This window comes from Passer domesticus, chromosome 20 (assembly GCF_036417665.1).
Source record: "Passer domesticus isolate bPasDom1 chromosome 20, bPasDom1.hap1, whole genome shotgun sequence".
Taxonomy (NCBI): Eukaryota; Metazoa; Chordata; class Aves; order Passeriformes; family Passeridae; genus Passer; species Passer domesticus.
This window is the reverse complement of record NC_087493.1, coordinates 139,804-161,284: the sequence shown is the minus strand read 5'-3', so window position 1 is coordinate 161,284 and position 21,481 is coordinate 139,804. Positions and strand designations below refer to the sequence as shown.

The 21,481-nt window shown below is 50.5% G+C and overlaps 2 long non-coding RNA genes across 2 annotated transcripts; both read right to left on the bottom strand.

Annotated features, from left to right (window-relative positions):
* Positions 1 to 6,588: 6,588 nt before the first annotated feature.
* Positions 6,589 to 7,165, bottom strand: LOC135284233 (uncharacterized). Its single transcript, XR_010349674.1, has 3 exons — positions 7,053 to 7,165; positions 6,780 to 6,851; positions 6,589 to 6,693 (listed from the first exon to the last, which is right to left on the bottom strand). It is a non-coding gene; the product is annotated as an uncharacterized LOC135284233 (long non-coding RNA).
* Positions 7,166 to 8,593: 1,428 nt separating this feature from the next.
* Positions 8,594 to 9,438, bottom strand: LOC135284180 (uncharacterized). The gene is made up of 4 exons (XR_010349644.1): positions 9,375 to 9,438; positions 8,941 to 9,012; positions 8,782 to 8,853; positions 8,594 to 8,695 (listed from the first exon to the last, which is right to left on the bottom strand). It is a non-coding gene; the product is annotated as an uncharacterized LOC135284180 (long non-coding RNA).
* Positions 9,439 to 21,481: the final 12,043 nt, after the last annotated feature.

Genomic DNA, 21,481 nt, shown 5'->3' with positions numbered 1-21,481 from the left:
CAGGCTGTTAGCAGTGCCCCCACCCCCTGATTAGGGACAGCACAATTGCTTTTAGAGCTCATTAACCAGATGGTGAAACACTGATCTTCTTTTCTTGCACCCTGCACACTCACAGGCAAGTTGAACAGAAAATCTCTTTTACATCATGATCTCTGAGCACCAAAGCAAAGACCAAGGAAAAAAAAAAAGCCGAAAACACCCCAACTGCAGCGACTGCGACTGGCCTCTGGTTCCCGGCTGCTGCGGCCAGTGCCGCCGGCAGTACCGAAGGGGGAAGGGCTACACCCTACACCCAACCAACTAAAATACAAATAATTTTTTGACCAGTCTGTTTTTTTTAAAAGAGCTTTATAAGACTGACTAAGCCAGTGCTGAATTAAGAGTGGCACATGTTATGTGCCTTCCATAAAGAGTGGGACAGCTGCTGCCATGCAAATGTGGGTGCAGGGTCAGACCCTTCACTTCAGACACAGCCCTGCTTTCCTGAGGGACAGAAATTCATCTGTTAGAATCCCTTGGAGCTTCTGGAGCTGCTCTTGGCCCTCCTATGGATAACTGGGCTGCTGTGGAGCACTGGAGAACTTTCAGCTTGGTTCCTGTTATGTATATTATGGTAATTCGTACTGATAGAACACAAATATATATATAAAAGAATAAAATATCAAACCTTGAAATCACAGTAGCAAGGGAAGAGGGCATTGCTTCACAGGCTGAGGAAACCGCAGCTGGCAGTTGGGTAGGAGGAGTGTCATTAACATAGGAAGTGAACCCAGCTGGCACAGGAGATTGTCGTTCTCACTGGTGTGAACAGGAGGAGGCCCAGCGATGGTGGCCCATGGAGATGTTCAGCTTAGACAGAGGGGACCATCAAGGACATACATCTGCATACGGGATTCCAGTACCCGAAGAGTGGATACACATCAGTTCCCGGACAAGGTTCTGTCCAGCACAGGACGGAGAATAGAGACATCATGAATATGAAGAACCCTGAGGAAAGACAAAGGGACTCTGCCACGGGCTAGAAAAAGAGTATAAGAACGGACTCTGTCAAGCGGTATTGGTGAACAGGGGGGATTGGGTGCGATAGAAGGCGGATCTGTGTTCACCCAGCTTCCATCCCGGGGTCGGTGCTGTCCTTGATTGATGGCTGTCAGGACTGCATATCGGTTGTGAATAAATTTATATTTTTTTTATTAAATTGGCTGGATCGATTTTTACCTATAACAGTATCCATGTATGGGGGCCTGCAGAATCTAAGCAGCATCTTCCTTGGCCAACAACAGACTGGAAAGGAAAAACCAGCATCAGAAACCTGAGAGATGGAAAACTTTGGGCTGTTTGAGAAATGTCACCTAAAAATCTCAATGGCGAAGAACAACCTTTCTCACAAGGATTTCAGTAGAACAAATGACACAGGTGTTGGAATAACAGCCAGTGCCCACAGCAATGCCAATTCCTTGGTGAGGAGGGTCCCACAGAGAGTCGGCCGAGTAACAACACTCACAGCCAATGTGGCTACACGTCGTCCTCCTTTATTAAGCAACATTGGCATATTTGTCCTTCTCTATACACTGTCTCACACCACTGGTGCTTAATGCTGATTGGTTAAGTAGCTATATTCACACATACATCTTAATTACTGATTGGTTGTCACACTATAAGCATCTTTAGCTAAGGTGTGCCAAATTTACAGTTCCCACAATGAGCTTGGCGCATTTGGTTTCATCCTGACACAATGCTCATTCTTCCTTGTTTATTTTTTTGAGGACAGTACATGGTCTATCTTGTTCCTGTTCGAGCACGGTACATGGTTTTCAGAGTAACTCTGTAATCTGCAGGCCAGGGCTCTCCAATTCCCACAGGGGAATATCACGGCCTTGTTCAGCCAAGAATCCTTCTACACCTTGGAATAAAAGGCAGTGCCCACTGCAAAGACATTTCCCTGTCCTGTGGGCTCCATAACCCGCACATGAACATGGTACTTTTCCTGAGTGCTTCCCAAAGCATCTCTGCAAGAAGCACTGGAGAAGTGCATGGGGCAAGAGTTCTGCAAGTGCCAGGCTCTTGTGCAGCAGAAAAGTCGTAAAATATGAAAGATTCTAGCAACCCCAATAAATCCATCCTTTATGGCTTGTCAATATTCCAGGGAATCTCAGTTGCTTCAGGGCAAAAACAAACACAGGGCAAACTTTCCCAAGTATGGTTTCATGACATGATTCCCGTTTCTCTGCTCCTATTTGTGGAAGAAGACGAGATTACAAGCTGCCCAGCTCAAGAAGTAAAGGAGGATGTACACTTCCCTGTCATATTTTCCTACTGACAATGGAATTAAGACAGAGAATTTGGGTAAATGGAGGGATAAGAGTGCAGTACGGATGAAGTTTTACATCTAAGATACTTCATTTGCTAAAATACAAACACTTTTGTTGTACATGGATCTCCTTCCTAAACCTCTTTGTCTTCAAACTCCCTTCTTCCATGGCAGTACTGAACAAGCTGCATGTGTCAGAGCTTCAAGTTGTGATGAGTTAGTTTTAATGGATCCATTTCCAGTCTGTGGGGTTGTTGTCATGAGGAGCTCAGGTGGCTTTTTGTTGAGATCAAAATCAATGAGCCATTTGTCCCAGCTCCACCTGTCTTGAGGCAGCACTGGCTCCACTGTGCCATTTCTAGTTGAAAATTGAATCTCCTAAAGAAGCCAGGCCAAAATCACGAAAGAGTAGTCGCGAAAAATAATTTAGGTAGTTTGCTGGGTATTGATCTAACAGCTACCACCTTCCCAAAGTCCAGGCTATACTAAACAAGGCTCTTTGCTCTGTAAGTAGCCTTTGAATTGGTAGTGTTTCATACCCATGCAGAAGAACAAAAAGCCACTTCCATGTAGAAACATGAGCTGCAGCTATGTAGTAAGTTGTGCTCAGTAGCTGACCTGCTGCTTTAGTTTTGAGGCAGGAGATACTGCCATAAAATTTCACAAGAAAACTATCAAGTATCTAAAATATGCAGTGTTATGTTATTTTCTACCTCCAATATTGCCAGCACATAGATTAAGGAAGAAAGGTATTTATCAGCCACCATAGATGAAAAAAATTAAAATTAAAAAAGGGCTTTTAAGGATATCAGAGTTGTGGCCAGCAGTCATTTTCCAGCTTTGCAGGATTTTGGTTCAAAGTCAATCTAAATAATCCAGGATATGTCTAGCAAGAAGGAAATCACAGATCATGTCTGCTCCTCCACCCAAGCTTTGATATATCAAAGATGGATGGTATTCTTTTCCAGCTCTCAAGAGATGTCATAATTTCCAAATAAACAAAATATCATGCATAGAAATATTTCATAGATTGTAGCAGTTCCTTTGAGGGGAGCTCCCCAGGGAGTCCCCGGAGGGACCCCTGGGCTGTGAGTTCGCTGGCAGCAGCAGGCACGCAAGGAGACTCCACACGGCTTCTGAGGGTGCTGATTAGATGAGGGTTTATTGGGGTCCCAGCCCCGGGAGTAACATGGTTTCAGAGGGAGAAGGGGGAAAGGGAAAGGGAGGGGAGAGAGCGCGAGCCTAGGGGAGAGATGGGCCATGAGAGAATCTGGTCTTCCTCACACAGCTTGAGGGAAATTCAAAGTGGGTGTGAAATAAGATTTGGGCCAACGGGATTGCAGATTGATGAGACTTTAGGGGAGGAACACAGCTTGGAATAAATCATATATTTTCAAGAGGTACATTTTCGAGATAGAGCATACTAATTGAATAAAATGCAACACCACAATAGATTAGTAAGATAGATGATAGATAGATAGATAGATAGATAGATAGATAGATAGATAGATAGATTGACAAGGAAGATAGAGATATATGAATGCACTTGCCTGTATCCCTTTATATAGAAAGGGATGGGGAAGTGACAGGTTATTCTTTTCCACACATGGGAAACAATCTTTTTCCCAGAAAAATCAGCCTCCTTCTTCAGTGACCACCAGGGTATCTGAAGACCCCACCAAGAAGGCCCTGTGATGCCAATGGCCTGTGCATCCAGCAATCCAAGAAAGTAAGGCCTGCCTCTTAATATTACAGTGGTGTTAAAGAGGTTTATTCTCGGTTTTTGGTACCAAGAGGAACAAACTGAAGCCAGTTACTGTAAAATGCCTGCACAAGCACCAGTGCACATCACAGCCAAAGAAAGGATGAAGCCAAGGTGTCCCACAACCATGGCCCAAGCGGCCAGAGATCCTCCTTCAACCCTGGCTGCATTGAAGCCCCACTGACTGCCAAGAAGAAAAGCGCCCTATTGAGAGCAAGCAAACTAATCCCTCTGCCAGGACACAAATTTAGAGGGAAAAAATTTAAAATCCCTACACCACCAGACACACTTCCCAGTGAGAAGGGTTGGAACACTCTGCCCCCCAGCACTTCCCCAGCAGGCAGGTTCACAAAGGTGCTGGGAGCTAAGCTGTGCCCTCCGAGGGAACAGAGCCAGCCTCCCTTCAGTGGGAGAAGGCGCGGCCTCAGCTGTAGCCCCGGGTGCCTGCGGTGGTCCAGGGCACGGCCATGGCTGTCAATGTGTTGGGCTGCAGCACAGGGCAGGCCGGAGCTCAGCAGCCTCAGCAGAGCCCAGGGCCGTGGCCCTTCCCTGCCGGGGCCTGAGCCTGGCCCGGCCCGGCCCGGCCTGAGCAGCCCGGACTGGCCCAGGGGATGGGCTGCGCCCGCCCGCTGTGCCCACAGGCTGGGCCCAAGGCGTTGCAAGAGGCTTTCTCCCAGCTTGGCAAAACCTCGGCCAAGTGTCCCTGTGCTGTGCTGAGAAGAGTAAAAAACCCCCTCAAATTTAACCCTGCTGCCCAACGCATGAGGGATCCCTGCACACCTTAGGAGAGGCCAACAATACTCCTTTGTGCCTCATGAGGGATCCCTGAACCCCTCAGCAGGGACACCAAAATATCCCTTTGTGCCTCTTCAGGTCCAGTCCCAGATGATCCCCCAGAAGGAAATGTGCCCTCAGCCCAGGGACACTCAGCATGGGCTCCGGTATCCCCTCAGGGCCCGGCTGCTGGGCACAGCAGCCCCTGCCTGGCTCCTGCCTGCCCACACCGTGGCCATCCATGGCTGCTCCTGGGCACGGAGCTCAGCCAGTGCTGGTGCCGGGTGGGCTTTGCTGGTGCTACCACCCGGACATAGCTGCGAAAACTCTAATTCTTTATTTAAACATAAAATGTGGGACAAGCCCTGCCCTGGAAGACAAGGGTTGCCCAGCTTCAGTCCTGGCCGGGGAACAGGACCAGGGAGCTCAGGGGCAGAGGGTCTCGTTGAGGAGGGGTGGGTTTTGGGACGGCCTCATGGCGGGGATGCAGCCATGGCAGGGCAGATAAGGGCTGAAGTGAAGAGGTGGGATAAAGTTTCAGGTTCTCATTGCCTCTGTTTTTAGGTGCGTCTTCTGAACATGCACAGGAGCACCTGTGAAGAGAGGAGGTGGCTGAGGCCCCAGCTGCCAGTGGCACACAGGGACCCTCGTGCACAGCAGGGCCCAGAGCTGGCAAGGCTCCCCAGCACAGCTGGAGCTGCTGGCACAGCTGGGCCCAGCTGGACAGCTGCCCCTCAAGGCCCCGGCCAGCAGGGACGGCTCTGGGCAGGGTCCCTGGCCAGGAGCAGGCCCCAGAGTGCCTCTGCCTTTCAAGGGCAATCTCGGCCCTGCTCATTCTCCTCCCCACCTCGCTCTGCCTCTGCCCTGTGCCCTGGGGCTGCTCTTGGCCAGGCAGCCAGTGGGAGCCAGCACTGGCTGCTGCCCCAGCGGGCACCCAGGACAAGGCCCAGCAATTGAGAGGCCAATGGAAGCACTGGGCAGCAGCAGAACCCTCAGCAGAGATATCTGGACAACCATGGACTGGCCACAGCTCCACTTCAGAGTCTCTGGGAAGGTTCCCTGAGTATGAGCAGCCTTTAAAGGAAGCTGTTTGAGGCAGAGAATCGCAAAACACTCACCGTTTTGTCTTCCAGCAATACCAGATTCCAGCAGAGCACAAAAGCAGGCACAGTGCTGCACCAGCCACAATGGCCATCAACTTAATTAAACAAGGTGTTCCCCAGCAGAAAACTCTTCTCATGCTTTTCCAAGTGTTGTCAGAATGTGTTGAGGTCTCGGCTGCATCTGTGGGAGCGATGGGGAGCATGAGCCCATGCTGTGCTGCACTGCTGAGCTGGCAGCATGGTGGATACGGGCAGGACGTTCTCGCTCCCTGTTTCTCCCAGAGCTGGGGCCTGCAGGCACTTTGCTGCCCCTTGGCACAGGCCTGCTCGGTACCCAAACCCCTGAGCCTGCACGCCATAATTCCTCTGTGCTGTGCCATTCTGTTCAGGTAACACTTGTCAAAGACATGGATAAGGACAAGGAAAATGGCCAGGATTTTGAAGCTGCTCCAGGGCCCTCCTTCCTGCAAAGGCCGGCCCCTCCAGATGTGCTCAGAGACTGGGAAATTGCAGGGGATGTTAGTGTGTGCATGGCCTGTGGTGCATGGATGGTTTCCCACTGTGCCAGGCACGGCGTGTCCACATGTGCAGCCAAAGTCCCTGGCTGCTGAGTCCCAGGGGAAGGCTGAGGGAAATGCACCCACCAAGCTGGCTGTCCACACCACTTCGTTTTTGTTCCAGATGTTTGGAATCCTCCAGGGACTTACGAGCTCCTATAGGATTCTTCTTCCTTCTTGGAGGACCTTAAGAGAAATATTTCTGTTTCCCAGGAATGGATCCCACAGAACCAGGGCTCAGCCTGTGGGGTCAGCAGGGACACACTACTCACCCCTGCCATGGGAACTGGGCTTGCTTGCAACATCCACCAAAGGACCTGGGAAAGTTCTCCCTGCAGACACACCTGAAACTCAACAGCCACAGAAGCTTCTGCCATCTCTGCTGATCTGCACAGGCACCACTGAGCAGCAGGAGCGGTGAGGGGATCGCGCAGGGCGAGGGCACACACGTGCATGGTTCTGTGCTGGCACCTGCAGCGATTCCCCCCTGGCCCCACTTTGGGCTCTGAGCTGGCAGCTCTCCCAGGGGCAAGGCCTTGACCTACCCTCAGCATCTCCCAGAGGCTCAGTAATGGGTACAGGTTGGGAATTCAGATCGTCCTCATCAAAAGTATTATCTTCGTCATCAGGATCGTCTTCATCATCAGGTTAATCTGCAAAGAAAGGCAGGACAGAACAGCTCCTGTTACACTGCAGAAGATCCTCCTTCAGGCCCAAGTGGCACTGAGGGCACCTGGGTGATTGGTGCCCTCCAAGGCATTCCCTCAGCTCTGCCTCCAACTCAGGAGCAGGGGCAGGGGGACCTTGTGCCTGCAGTGGCCCCACACTGGGATGGAATGAGCCCCTTGCAGGGCAGTCAGGGCAGAAAGGACTCCCTGAAGCTGCCAGCAGCTCTAAAGCCAGCCCTGGGCAGGGCCAGGGCTTGGCAGTGGCAGCAGGAGCAGCTCAGGCTCCCTGGGGCTGGCAAAGGAGCTGCCAAAGGCTCAGCCCCGGAGCACAGCCCTGGGCCCGTCCCCTTCCCTCTCTGCTCTTCTCCCTGGCTGCACAGAGCACATGGAAGAACACACTGGCATTGCCCACGGGAGGAAGATGGACAGCTAAATGCTCCTTTCTTCCACGGACAGCAATCCTGTGGGATCACTGTTGGGTACAATAGTACAAATTTGGAGGCCAGGATTTTCAGAATCCATCAAACTTCGGAGGATCTTAAGGGAAATGACAGAGGAATATTACTCTGGACAATGATTACACTTGGACAATGATTGCTCTGTTAACAAAGAGTTGCTGGAAACCTACCTTCACCAAGCTCCAACATCCTTAAACTGTGCTTTAACAGCGTTTCCCAGTGATGGAAGTCATGTTCCCAGTCTAGAAAGGAGCACAGATGGGAACTGTTCCATGCTGGGCTCGGATCCCCTTGTATAGGGAACCGAGCACTGCAAGGGGGTCAGGTAATGCTGTGTGCCTGCACTGCCAAGCAGCAGAGAGGGCAGCTGAAGCCTCAGCAGGGCTCAGGCCCAGAGGCACAGCAATTACCTCCTGGGCCTGTGCCTGGCAGTGCCTTCCTTCCTGCGGCAGAGGCTGCCATGGAGCCACTGCTTCCTCTGGGAAACTCAGCCTTCAGCACAGGCTCTCCTTCCATGTCTGCAGAAAGGAGAAGGGAATGCTGAATCAGGTGGGGTTGTTTCCCAATGGGAAGGCGGCATCCTCATGAGGCAATGCTTGTCTAAGTAATGGATAAGATTAAGGAGAAAGACCAGGGCCCTCCCTCCTCCAAAGAGCAGCCCCTCCAGATGCGCTCAGAGACTGGGAAATTGCAGGGGATCTCAGGGTGGGCACAGCCCCGGGTGCAGTTTGGGCTGCCTGTCAGCTGATGCCAAATGCCTTTCTGCAGAGGCTGGGTAGAAGCTGCAGCCAGGCCAGGCTGGGAAACAGCCCTGCAGGGCATGAAAGCAGCAGCAGCAGCAGCTGTGGGGCAGCGAGGCTGCCATGGATCCCTTCCCACTGTGCCGGGCACGGCGTGTCCAGATGTGCAGCCAAAGCCCCCGGCTGCTGAGTCCCAGGGGAAGGCTGAGGGAAATGCACCCACCACGTTGTCTCTCCAGGTCACTCCAGATCCTGTCCATCTGTTTGGATGCCTCCAGGGACTTGCTGTCTCCTCTAGGTTTGTTCCTCCCTCTTGGAGGACCTTAAGAGAAGCATTTGCATTTCAGGTGAATGGATCCCACAGAACCAGGGCTCAGCCTGTGGGGTCAGCAGGCACACACTACTCACCCCTGCGATGGGAGCGGGGCTTGTGTGCAGCAACCAGGAAAGGAGCCTGAAAAGTCATTCCTGCAGACACACCTGTAATTCAACAGCCACAGAAGCTCCTGTCACCTGCTTCCTGCCAGGTTCTCAATGATTATTCTTTTAGGAACATTGACAACATACCTGCTGGAGGGTTAAGACCCTGGAAATCTTCATTAAGCCAAGCTGCTGGAGAAGCCTTCCTAGCATGCTCATCTAGAGGGGAGCACAGATCTGATCAGACCCATTTCCATGGTGTGCTGGGATTCCCCTCTCCCTTAGAGAACTGGGCACTGCAAGGGGGTCGGGTAAGGCCTTGGCTGCCAGATGTCAGTGGACAAGGCCAAAGCTGCACAGGGGCCTGGGGATCTCTGGACTGGCTCTGGTCAATCTCCACCCTCTTTGCAGGCCCTGTGCAACATCCCTGAAGGGGTGGCTGGAGGAGCCCACGGACCATGGGGGCTCTCTCCCTCCCACAGAGGAAACCCTCCCAAAAGCCCTGGGCAAAACCATCCCCAGCACTTCCCAGGGAGCAGGGAATGCTGTGCCGAGAAAGGGGAGCCAGGCTGCCGGCTCACCTGCTCGCCACACTTGGAGTGGAGCAGCCTGGGCAGCCCTGGCAGGCAGGGCCACGGCCAGGAGCAGCAGGAGAAAGAGGCGCAGAGCAAGGGCCATGGTGCCTTGCCCTCTACCAGTCCCACAGCTCTTGCTGCCACCGCTGTCCTGACACCGCTGTCCCAACGTCAGCACCGCTGCTGCCACCGCCGCTGCTGCCACAACAGTTGTGCTCAAGGACTGACTGCTGGCTCCTTGTGCTGCTGTGCAACCACGGGGTCTGGGACCTCTGTGATCTCAGAGCCTTCTGTGACCTCATGGCCAGGGTGGAATTGTTTTTGGAGCTGGATCTGCCTTCTTCGGAAGGGAGCTCATCCTGCCCAGCTGCTCTGCCCAAGGGCTGTGACACAGTCCCAGCTCAGCTGATCTCACTGGCTGGGACATGAAGGGATGCAGAGCAGCCCTGCCGAGAAGGACTTGTTGTTGCAGCTAGATGAGAGGCTGGACATGAGGCAGCCATGTGCATCCAAAGGAGAGTGCTCAGCAGGTTGAAGGAGGTGATTCCCCACCTCTGCTCAGGTAAGACCCTCCTGGGAGTACTCTGGAAGAGGTTTTAAAGTGATTTCTGTGAGCCATCGAGAAGTTTGATAAGAGGATCCATGTTTACCCCTGAAAGAATTTCCTACCAATGTTTTTGACATGAAAACCAAGAAAGAAAGATAAATAAGAGAAACTTGCAACTCCCTATTCCAATGAGCATTTTGCTTGTCTCTCGTGACCAATGAATAAAGTGTAAACATAAGAGCTTTGTAAGAATGGAGAAAAAGCATGCAGGCTAGAATAAAAACAGGGTTTGAAGCCTTCTGAAAATGGAGTGTGTTTCTTTGTAGTGTCTTGGTCTCTCCCACGACAGAGTACTGCATCCTGCTGTGGGTCCCCAAGACAGGAAGGACATGGTCCTGTTGGATCTAGTCCAGAGGAGGGACAAAATGCTCTGAGGGCTGGAGCCCTTCTGCTTTGGAGACAGGCTGGGAGAGCTGGCAGTGTTCAGCCGGGAAGAGAGAAGACTCCAGGGAGACCTGATTGCTGCCTTTCAGGGCCTTCTGGGGGCTTGTAAAGAAATGGGACAGAATTTTGAGTAGAGCCTTTTGTGACCAGACCGAGGGTCTTTTAAACTAAAAGATGGTCAATTCAGACTAGAAGAAAGAAACACATATTTTACACTATTGCTTTTGAAATCCTGGCACAGGTTGCCCAGAGAGGTGGACATCCATCCCTGCAGACATTCAAGCTCCTGCTCTGAGCAACCTGACCTAGTTCAAGGTGTCCCTGCTCACTGCAGGCCATTGGGACTAGATGGCCTTTAAATGTCCCTTCCAACCCAAGCCATTCTGTGCTCCTGTGCACCATCAAAGCAGTGCTGCATTAGTGCTGGGCTGATTATGCTGGCACCTGTATTTTGGTACTTGTGCCATTTAGCAATTGGCCACGAGAGGATTGATGGGCTGGGCAGTGAAGTCTGCAAATAACACACAGTGTGCTCAAGGAGAAACAGGAGAGGAACACGGCTTCCAGTTCAGATAAATGCCAGCATTTTGCTGCCCATTTCCAGTTAAGAAATATAGGAATGTCCTGAAGATCCCTTCATGTAGGTGCATTATTGGCCATATCAGTACTTGTGTTCTGTAAAACAGGTAAGTTGTTACAGCTTCTTGCCACATTTATCCCTGGATAAAACCCAAATACTGCATTGCTCCTTGTCTACTTTCATCCAAGTCAAGGCAAATTTTGTTCATTACTGTGTGGGACATATTCATCTGTTCACAAGCAAATTCCTCTTGCCATTCACACAATGGCAAGACTGCTTTGTTGATTTGCTCTAATCAGACTGTAATTAAGGCCTACCTCTCACTAGAATTAAAGCTGATGCATTGGGAGGCAAAGTGTTCAGTCATTTCTCCTGGAGTCTGGCACTGTAGAGAGTTGTTCTGTAAGTAAAAGACATTTGAATACAGGTGTAGTCTACCATACTTCTGGCATACTAGAAGTGAGAAAAAACCCTTTGAATCAGGATTTTATCCTTTCTTCTTCCACCTCCTCCTCCCAGGAATTTTAATCTCTGACGTCTAAGCTCTTCAGCTGCCTCACAAACATTGTTTTAATTCAGACAGGCATCCATGCAGTGAGCCACAAATCAGGACCGTGGTATGAACCTTGAAGCAATGTAGTTTTATAGCACTGAAAATAATAATCCAATACCCAGGTTAAGTCAAGCCAATTGGTTATTTCCCAAATAACTCTACCTATCCTCAGTGATGTTTCAAAAACGATCATTGTAAAAGCTAGGAGCGGGGAGAGAGAATGTTACCAAAATTAAAAATAGAGCTTTCTGAGATCTTTATATTCCTATAAAAAGAGAGTCCAAACTATTCATCTATAGAACATTAAGTAAGAAGTGAACAAAAGACTGTCAAAATAATTGCTTGGGGAACAAAAAACCCATAAATAAAAAGAAGCTTAAATGTAGATAATAAGTAAACCATCATGCTGAGAAAAAAAACAGACCTGCCAAAACTAAAACCAATAAGGTTGTTTCATCTGTCTCAATTTAAAAAAAAAAAAAAAAAACACCAAAAAAACCCCAGAAAAACAAAAACCAAAAACCTAAAAAGAATCAGAGATTCTCAAGGGCATTATTATATATAGAAACTTCCTGGTATTGGGAAAAACATGAAGGAAACTGTAGCATACAATTCACTGATGTAACCTGGAATTTGTTAGTGGATTTGTTTCAGAATTTCTGAGAGCAGACTGGAAAAGCATAGGGGCTGATCAGACCACATGTGGACGTTTACAGCAGTCTGAGGGATTTATAACTGGAGGGAGGAAAAGCAGCACACAATTCCTGGGGCAATCTCTTTGCCGGCTGTGGACTTTTTGACAGTCTGTTGCCTGGGGCTGGGGGAGCTGTCACGGGGCAGGGAGGGCCAGGGGTGGCAGTGGCTGCTCAGGGATGGCTTTGGCCTGTGTCCCTGGCAGCAGCCACTGCCCAAGCAGCTGCGCTGCCCGCGGGCTCTCCTCCTGGCCTGCTGGGCTTTGTTGGCTGGCACAGCCTGTGCCAAGGGCCGGCAAGGTGCCTGCAGGCCCCAGCTCTGGGGGAAACAGAGAACGTCCTGCCCGTACCCACCATGCTGCCAGCTCTGCAGTGCAGCACAGCACGGGCTCACACTCCCCATTGCTCCCACAGATGCAGCCGGCACCACAACACGTCTACCTGATGCCCAGAAGGGCCTCGGAAGGGGCTTCTGTAAGGGAGCAGGCTGCTGGGCAGGGTTAATGGCAGGCCTGCTTTTTTGGGAGTTAATTTCATCTTATGCTGGGTCCAAATTCATTTTTACTGGAAGAGAAAATGGTGAGTGTTTTCTTCATCTTTCTCTGAAACAGCTTCTTATGAAAATCTAATGCAGACACGAAACATTCGCAGGGAGGCCGCGATGGAGTTGTGGCCAGTCCATGGTTGTCCAAATAACTCTGCTGAGGGTTCTGCTGCTGCCCAGTGCTTCCATTGGCCTCTCAATTGCTGGGCCTTGTCCTGGGTGCCCGCTGGGGCAGCAGCCAGTGCTGGCTCCCACTGGCTGCCTGGCCAAGAGCAGCCCCAGGGCACAGGGCAGAGGCAGAGCGAGGTGGGGAGGAGAATGAGCAGGGCCGAGATTGCCCTTGAAAGGCAGAGGCACTCTGGGGCCTGCTCCTGGCCAGGGACCCTGCCCAGAGCCGTCCCTGCTGGCCGGGGCCTTGAGGGGCAGCTGTCCAGCTGGGCCCAGCTGTGCCAGCAGCTCCAGCTGTGCTGGGGAGCCTTGCCAGCTCTGGGCCCTGCTGTGCACGAGGGTCCCTGTGTGCCACTGGCAGCTGGGGCCTCAGCCACCTCCTCTCTTCACAGGTGCTCCTGTGCATGTTCAGAAGACGCACCTAAAAACAGAGGCAATGAGAACCTGAAACTTTATCCCACCTCTTCACTTCAGCCCTTATCTGCCCTGCCATGGCTGCATCCCCGCCATGAGGCCGTCCCAAAACCCACCCCTCCTCAACGAGACCCTCTGCCCCTGAGCTCCCTGGTCCTGTTCCCCGGCCAGGACTGAAGCTGGGCAACCCTTGTCTTCCAGGGCAGGGCTTGTCCCACATTTTATGTTTAAATAAAGAATTAGAGTTTTCGCAGCTATGTCCGGGTGGTAGCACCAGCAAAGCCCACCCGGCACCAGCACTGGCTGAGCTCCGTGCCCAGGAGCAGCCATGGATGGCCACGGTGTGGGCAGGCAGGAGCCAGGCAGGGGCTGCTGTGCCCAGCAGCCGGGCCCTGAGGGGATACCGGAGCCCATGCTGAGTGTCCCTGGGCTGAGGGCACATTTCCTTCTGGGGGATCATCTGGGACTGGACCTGAAGAGGCACAAAGGGATATTTTGGTGTCCCTGCTGAGGGGTTCAGGGATCCCTCATGAGGCACAAAGGAGTATTGTTGGCCTCTCCTAAGGTGTGCAGGGATCCCTCATGCGTTGGGCAGCAGGGTTAAATTTGAGGGGGTTTTTTACTCTTCTCAGCACAGCACAGGGACACTTGGCCGAGGTTTTGCCAAGCTGGGAGAAAGCCTCTTGCAACGCCTTGGGCCCAGCCTGTGGGCACAGCGGGCGGGCGCAGCCCATCCCCTGGGCCAGTCCGGGCTGCTCAGGCCGGGCCGGGCCGGGCCAGGCTCAGGCCCCGGCAGGGAAGGGCCACGGCCCTGGGCTCTGCTGAGGCTGCTGAGCTCCGGCCTGCCCTGTGCTGCAGCCCAACACATTGACAGCCATGGCCGTGCCCTGGACCACCGCAGGCACCCGGGGCTACAGCTGAGGCCGCGCCTTCTCCCACTGAAGGGAGGCTGGCTCTGTTCCCTCGGAGGGCACAGCTTAGCTCCCAGCACCTTTGTGAACCTGCCTGCTGGGGAAGTGCTGGGGGGCAGAGTGTTCCAACCCTTCTCACTGGGAAGTGTGTCTGGTGGTGTAGGGATTTTAAATTTTTTCCCTCTAAATTTGTGTCCTGGCAGAGGGATTAGTTTGCTTGCTCTCAATAGGGCGCTTTTCTTCTTGGCAGTCAGTGGGGCTTCAATGCAGCCAGGGTTGAAGGAGGATCTCTGGCCGCTTGGGCCATGGTTGTGGGACACCTTGGCTTCATCCTTTCTTTGGCTGTGATGTGCACTGGTGCTTGTGCAGGCATTTTACAGTAACTGGCTTCAGTTTGTTCCTCTTGGTACCAAAAACCGAGAATAAACCTCTTTAACACCACTGTAATATTAAGAGGCAGGCCTTACTTTCTTGGATTGCTGGATGCACAGGCCATTGGCATCACAGGGCCTTCTTGGTGGGGTCTTCAGATACCCTGGTGGTCACTGAAGAAGGAGGCTGATTTTTCTGGGAAAAAGATTGTTTCCCATGTGTGGAAAAGAATAACCTGTCACTTCCCCATCCCTTTCTATATAAAGGGATACAGGCAAGTGCATTCATATATCTCTATCTTCCTTGTCAATCTATCTATCTATCTATCTATCTATCTATCTATCTATCTATCTATCTATCTATCATCTATCTTACTAATCTATTGTGGTGTTGCATTTTATTCAATTAGTATGCTCTATCTCGAAAATGTACCTCTTGAAAATATATGATTTATTCCAAGCTGTGTTCCTCCCCTAAAGTCTCATCAATCTGCAATCCCGTTGGCCCAAATCTTATTTCACACCCACTTTGAATTTCCCTCAAGCTGTGTGAGGAAGACCAGATTCTCTCATGGCCCATCTCTCCCCTAGGCTCGCGCTCTCTCCCCTCCCTTTCCCTTTCCCCCTTCTCCCTCTGAAACCATGTTACTCCCGGGGCTGGGACCCCAATAAACCCTCATCTAATCAGCACCCTCAGAAGCCGTGTGGAGTCTCCTTGCGTGCCTGCTGCTGCCAGCGAACTCACAGCCCAGGGGTCCCTCCGGGGACTCCCTGGGGAGCTCCCCTCAAAGGAACTGCTACAATCTATGAAATATTTCTATGCATGATATTTTGTTTATTTGGAAATTATGACATCTCTTGAGAGCTGGAAAAGAATACCATCCATCTTTGATATATCAAAGCTTGGGTGGAGGAGCAGACATGATCTGTGATTTCCTTCTTGCTAGACATATCCTGGATTATTTAGATTGACTTTGAACCAAAATCCTGCAAAGCTGGAAAATGACTGCTGGCCACAACTCTGATATCCTTAAAAGCCCTTTTTTAATTTTAATTTTTTTCATCTATGGTGGCTGATAAATACCTTTCTTCCTTAATCTATGTGCTGGCAATATTGGAGGTAGAAAATAACATAACACTGCATATTTTAGATACTTGATAGTTTTCTTGTGAAATTTTATGGCAGTATCTCCTGCCTCAAAACTAAAGCAGCAGGTCAGCTACTGAGCACAACTTACTACATAGCTGCAGCTCATGTTTCTACATGGAAGTGGCTTTTTGTTCTTCTGCATGGGTATGAAACACTACCAATTCAAAGGCTACTTACAGAGCAAAGAGCCTTGTTTAGTATAGCCTGGACTTTGGGAAGGTGGTAGCTGTTAGATCAATACCCAGCAAACTACCTAAATTATTTTTCGCGACTACTCTTTCGTGATTTTGGCCTGGCTTCTTTAGGAGATTCAATTTTCAACTAGAAATGGCACAGTGGAGCCAGTGCTGCCTCAAGACAGGTGGAGCTGGGACAAATGGCTCATTGATTTTGATCTCAACAAAAAGCCACCTGAGCTCCTCATGACAACAACCCCACAGACTGGAAATGGATCCATTAAAACTAACTCATCACAACTTGAAGCTCTGACACATGCAGCTTGTTCAGTACTGCCATGGAAGAAGGGAGTTTGAAGACAAAGAGGTTTAGGAAGGAGATCCATGTACAACAAAAGTGTTTGTATTTTAGCAAATGAAGTATCTTAGATGTAAAACTTCATCCGTACTGCACTCTTATCCCTCCATTTACCCAAATTCTCTGTCTTAATTCCATTGTCAGTAGGAAAATATGACAGGGAAGTGTACATCCTCCTTTACTTCTTGAGCTGGGCAGCTTGTAATCTCGTCTTCTTCCACAAATAGGAGCAGAGAAACGGGAATCATGTCATGAAACCATACTTGGGAAAGTTTGCCCTGTGTTTGTTTTTGCCCTGAAGCAACTGAGATTCCCTGGAATATTGACAAGCCATAAAGGATGGATTTATTGGGGTTGCTAGAATCTTTCATATTTTACGACTTTTCTGCTGCACAAGAGCCTGGCACTTGCAGAACTCTTGCCCCATGCACTTCTCCAGTGCTTCTTGCAGAGATGCTTTGGGAAGCACTCAGGAAAAGTACCATGTTCATGTGCGGGTTATGGAGCCCACAGGACAGGGAAATGTCTTTGCAGTGGGCACTGCCTTTTATTCCAAGGTGTAGAAGGATTCTTGGCTGAACAAGGCCGTGATATTCCCCTGTGGGAATTGGAGAGCCCTGGCCTGCAGATTACAGAGTTACTCTGAAAACCATGTACCGTGCTCGAACAGGAACAAGATAGACCATGTACTGTCCTCAAAAAAATAAACAAGGAAGAATGAGCATTGTGTCAGGATGAAACCAAATGCGCCAAGCTCATTGTGGGAACTGTAAATTTGGCACACCTTAGCTAAAGATGCTTATAGTGTGACAACCAATCAGTAATTAAGATGTATGTGTGAATATAGCTACTTAACCAATCAGCATTAAGCACCAGTGGTGTGAGACAGTTTATAGAGAAGGACAAATATGCCAATGTTGCTTAATAAAGGAGGACGACGTGTAGCCACATTGGCTGTGAGTGTTGTTACTCGGCCGACTCTCTGTGGGACCCTCCTCACCAAGGAATTGGCATTGCTGTGGGCACTGGCTGTTATTCCAACACCTGTGTCATTTGTTCTACTGAAATCCTTGTGAGAAAGGTTGTTCTTCGCCATTGAGATTTTTAGGTGACATTTCTCAAACAGCCCAAAGTTTTCCATCTCTCAGGTTTCTGATGCTGGTTTTTCCTTTCCAGTCTGTTGTTGGCCAAGGAAGATGCTGCTTAGATTCTGCAGGCCCCCATACATGGATACTGTTATAGGTAAAAATCGATCCAGCCAATTTAATAAAAAAAATATAAATTTATTCACAACCGATATGCAGTCCTGACAGCCATCAATCAAGGACAGCACCGACCCCGGGATGGAAGCTGGGTGAACACAGATCCGCCTTCTATCGCACCCAATCCCCCCTGTTCACCAATACCGCTTGACAGAGTCCGTTCTTATACTCTTTTTCTAGCCCGTGGCAGAGTCCCTTTGTCTTTCCTCAGGGTTCTTCATATTCATGATGTCTCTATTCTCCGTCCTGTGCTGGACAGAACCTTGTCCGGGAACTGATGTGTATCCACTCTTCGGGTACTGGAATCCCGTATGCAGATGTATGTCCTTGATGGTCCCCTCTGTCTAAGCTGAACATCTCCATGGGCCACCATCGCTGGGCCTCCTCCTGTTCACACCAGTGAGAACGACAATCTCCTGTGCCAGCTGGGTTCACTTCCTATGTTAATGACACTCCTCCTACCCAACTGCCAGCTGCGGTTTCCTCAGCCTGTGAAGCAATGCCCTCTTCCCTTGCTACTGTGATTTCAAGGTTTGATATTTTATTCTTTTATATATATATTTGTGTTCTATCAGTACGAATTACCATAATATACATAACAGGAACCAAGCTGAAAGTTCTCCAGTGCTCCACAGCAGCCCAGTTATCCATAGGAGGGCCAAGAGCAGCTCCAGAAGCTCCAAGGGATTCTAACAGATGAATTTCTGTCCCTCAGGAAAGCAGGGCTGTGTCTGAAGTGAAGGGTCTGACCCTGCACCCACATTTGCATGGCAGCAGCTGTCCCACTCTTTATGGAAGGCACATAACATGTGCCACTCTTAATTCAGCACTGGCTTAGTCAGTCTTATAAAGCTCTTTTAAAAAAAACAGACTGGTCAAAAAATTATTTGTATTTTAGTTGGTTGGGTGTAGGGTGTAGCCCTTCCCCCTTCGGTACTGCCGGCGGCACTGGCCGCAGCAGCCGGGAACCAGAGGCCAGTCGCAGTCGCTGCAGTTGGGGTGTTTTCGGCTTTTTTTTTTTCCTTGGTCTTTGCTTTGGTGCTCAGAGATCATGATGTAAAAGAGATTTTCTGTTCAACTTGCCTGTGAGTGTGCAGGGTGCAAGAAAAGAAGATCAGTGTTTCACCATCTGGTTAATGAGCTCTAAAAGCAATTGTGCTGTCCCTAATCAGGGGGTGGGGGCACTGCTAACAGCCTGGATTGTCCCCACCTGTGTTCCCCTCCTTACCAAAGTGCTGTGTAGATCCAGAGCCTTGTACCTTGGCCTGATGGTGCAAAAATCCCTCCAACATCCCTCAGATTGCAAAAATAAAGGCTTCTTGCTCATTAATGTGAAAAGCTGTATTGGTGGCCTGCAGCTAATGTTCTTTTGTTGCCTGGACCCCAGGCAGTGCTCACATCTAAATGACTGACCAGCCCCAAGCTGCTCTTAAGACTGATTTGGTCAAAGGCACTGAAGCTCTGTTGAGTGCAAATTCTCCAGGAAAACACGCACAGGAACTTGGATAATGTTGGTGGCAAAAGCATATTACAGAATGGTACCAATTCCAGCCTTTATTTTGCCTTCTTTTGCTGCCATGCATCAAACTGTGTCAGACTCATCAATGAACTGGTTCTTCCAGGATGGGGCGTGCAAGAATGATCCCTCAGCTCATGTGTAGACCTGGTGTGCACCAGGCCAGAGACGTGACTGTCATCCATAGCCAGCCCCTGTCTGCCAAGAGAACAGGGAGCTGCAGCTCTGAGGAACTCGGGGGTTAGGCAGCAAACAGCCCAAATGCCTAGTCTATATCAGTTACTTGTCAGGAGGATTTACTGTGGAGAGATTTTTATCTTGCTGCCCAGAGCTGGAAAAAAAGAACCCTGGCAGTTGGCTTTAGCTGTGAAGAGACTGTCTTCAACAGGTTCCAGCTCTGCTGCTTGTCTGAATTAAAAGCAGAGCAAAACTCTGCTGTTGGTCACATCAAACCAACATAAGTTTCAGGAGTTTGTGAAAGACATAAGAGCGTCAACATTATTTTATTTTATTATACTTACAGTCTTCTAATTCAGCCATGGGATAATTAGGCCATCACTGACTATATCAAATAACTGGAAAAAGCACTGGAAAAGAAGTTCTTTTACAACTAAGTTTTAAAAACTAATGAATGAATTTCATAAAGAAAACCATGTAGTAAGAATACAGTAATTTAAACTTCTCAAAGCTCTTTGATAATGGAGCCCTGAACCCCAGTCATGTGCAGTGCAGCCTCAGCTCTCCCTTTGAGGCCAGAGAACTGCCAAGGCTCAGGGCTGGGATGAGCCTTTGTCCAAAAGCGGCTCCAAGACTGATTGGGAATCAATCCAGAGCAGGGCTCACACAAAGAGCAAAGTCTCAAGGCCAAAGCCGAACCTTCATCTCGTTGGATTTGTTTTAACACTGATCTGGAGCAAATTTTGCTTCACTGCAACACCACTGTTACCATGAAATTTTACACAAGCTACTAAAAAAGCACTGTCCTGTTCTGTCGTGAGCTGTGCTGACCAAATGATGTACAGAAGTTTCTCTGCCTCTGCCCTGTGCTTTTGGCCAGGCAGCCTCAGTGGGAGCTGATGTTAAAGGAAAGGGCACATGAGTGAGCTCTTGGCACATGGACCTCAATTATTTTGTCAGGAAATGCACACAGAGCATTTGCCTCCAGCATGCTGTAGAATCTTCAAACTGTCATTCACCAGCTTTCTGATATAAGCAATGTCACGATCCCAATGCAGAAGGGAGCACAGACCAGACCCATTTCCATGGTGTGCTGGGATCCCCCTGTGTCTTGGGAAACTGGGCACTGCAAGGGGGTTGGGTAAGGCCTTGGCTGCCAGATGTCAGTGGACAAGGTCAAAGCTGCACAGGGGCCTGGGGAGCTCTGGGTAAGCTCTTGTCACTCTCCACCCTCTTTGCAGACCCTGTGCAACATCCCTGGAGTGGTGGCTGGAGCAGCCCCAGGCCCGTGGGGGCTCTCTCTCTCCCACAGAGGAAACCCTCCCCAAAGCCCTGGGTAAAACCATCCCCAGCACTTCCCGGGGAGCAGGGAGCGCTGCGGGAGGCCAGAGTAGCTTCCCCAGGCAGGTGCTGTCGGGGTGCCTGCAGCACCAAAAGCGTCTCCGCTTCGGGCAGCCTTGACAACTGCCCCAGCCCAGCAGACGCCTGAGCCCGGATGGAGTAATGACAGCCTCACCAGACAGACGAGGGCACTCTTGGCTTGGCAGATCCAGCAGGGTTTGTTTAGGGAAGATCCAGGGCTCCAGGTGGGGTGAGGGTGAGGAGAACAAACAGGAGCACAACCTCTGCTGAAGGGAACCAGGGGCCAAGAGCGAGCAGCAGGGGATGGGCCAGGGTACATCACTGGGGGAAGGTAGGAGGGGTCAGGGTACAAATCATCAATGGGGAAGGGAGTCAGGGGAGGAGTTGAAATGGGGTGACTGGGGGTCCACCAGAGGGGGAGCAGAGTGGGGGTGGTTTCCCAGGGAAAGCCAGCGGGGGGAGAGGGGGCACAGAACTCTCTAGAACAGGGAACAAACAGCCGTTGAGTGACAACAGCACATTAACGACCAGAGACTCCTGGGGATTTGTGCCAGTCTCTCACTCTAACTAAACAGCACTGTCCTCCCAGGGCATTCCAGCCCCATCATTCCCATGACTGTCACCCAAAGAGCACTGTCCCAGGAAAGGGCAGCCAGGCTGCCGGCTCACCTGCTCGCCGCGCTTGCAGCGGAGCAGCCTGGGCAGCCCTGGCAGGCAGGGCCACGGCCAGGAGGAGCAGGAGGAAGAGGTGCAGAGCAAGGGCCATGGTGCCTTGCCCTCTGCCAGTCCCACAGCTCTTGCTGCCACTGCTGTCCCAACGTCAGCACCGCTTTTTAAGGACGGAGGGACTGGACATTGTGATGCTGTAGAACCACAGGGCTCTGTGAC